Here is a 1,523-nt window from a genome sequence, read left to right on the forward strand (position 1 = left end):
GTATCCAAACCTAAAGAAGCATAATGCCAAAAAATGTTCAAATTGCCAAACAATTGCTCTCATTTCACATACCAGCAAGTTTATGCTTATGATTCTGTAAGCTAGGCTTCATCAGTATGTGAACTGAGAATTATCAGAAGAGCAGGCTGGTTTTCAAAGAGACAGAAGAACTAGAGACCAAATTAGCTGGATTATGGAGAAAGCAAGAGAGATAAAAAACAAACAAACAAATAAACAAGAAACTTCTATTTCACTAATTTCACTAAAGCTTTTGACTATGTGGATCAAATAAATTGTGGCAAATCCTCAAAAATACTGTATCATCTTACTACGTGTCTTCTGAGGAACCTATATGTAGGTCAAAAAGCAACAGTTAGAACTGAACATGGAGTAACTGATTAGTTTAAAATTGAAAAAGGAGAGTAACAAGGCTGTATATTGTCACCTTATATATTTAATTTATATGCAGAATACCTGGCTGGATGAATCAAAAACTGGAATTATGGTGGCCAGGCTATATAGCAACAATCTTAGATATATAGGCAATACCACTCTGATGGCAGAAAGTGAAGAATTAAGAAGACTCTTGATGAGGGTGAAAGAGGAGAGTGTAACAGCTGTCTTGAAGCTTAACATTAAAAAAAAACAACTAAGATCATGGCAATTAAATTCATCACTTCCTGGCAAATAGTGGGAGAAGAAATGGAAGTAGTGTCAGATTTTCTATCAGTGAGCTCAAAGATCACTGCAGATGGCAACTGCAACCATGAAACTAAAAGATGCTCTTTGGAAAGAAAGCTATGGCAAATCTGGACAGTTTACTAAAAAATAGAGATATCATCTTGCTGATGATGGTCTGTTTGGTCAAAGCTATGATTTCTCCAGTAGCAATATGTGGCTGTGAGAGTAGGACTATGAGGAAAGCTGAGTCCACAGAATTGATGCTTTCTAATTGTGGTACTGGAGAAGAGTTTTGAGAGTCCCTTGGATAGCAAGAAGATAAAATTAGTCAATAATTATAGAAATTAATTCAGGGGACAGCTGGATGGTTCATTGGATTGAGAGCCAGGCCTAAAGATGGGAGGTCCTAGGTTCAAATTCTGACCTCAGACACTTCCTAACTGTGTGACCTTGGGCAAGTCACTTGACCCCCATTGCCTAGCCCTTCCTATTCTTCTGCCTTGGAGCCAATAGATAGTATTGACTCCAAGTCAGAAGGTAAGGGTTAAATTTAAAAAAAAATTAATTCAGACTATTCATTGGAAGTTCAGATACTGAAGATGAAGCTTAAATACTTTGACTGCATAATGAGAAGGGGGTTTTCCTATTGGTTTTCCATTTTTGACTCTGATGTTAGGAAGGATTGAAGGCAAGAGGGAGAAGAGGATAAGATGGCTAGATAGTACTATGGAAGCAACAAACATGAGCTTGGGCAGGTTTTGAGAGATAGTGGAAGATAGAAGGACCTGGTGTGCCACGGTCCTTGGTGACATGATGAATCAAACACAACTGAAACAATAAGA

Source organism: Gracilinanus agilis, chromosome 1 (genome assembly GCF_016433145.1).
Source record: "Gracilinanus agilis isolate LMUSP501 chromosome 1, AgileGrace, whole genome shotgun sequence".
Taxonomy (NCBI): domain Eukaryota; kingdom Metazoa; phylum Chordata; class Mammalia; order Didelphimorphia; family Didelphidae; genus Gracilinanus; species Gracilinanus agilis.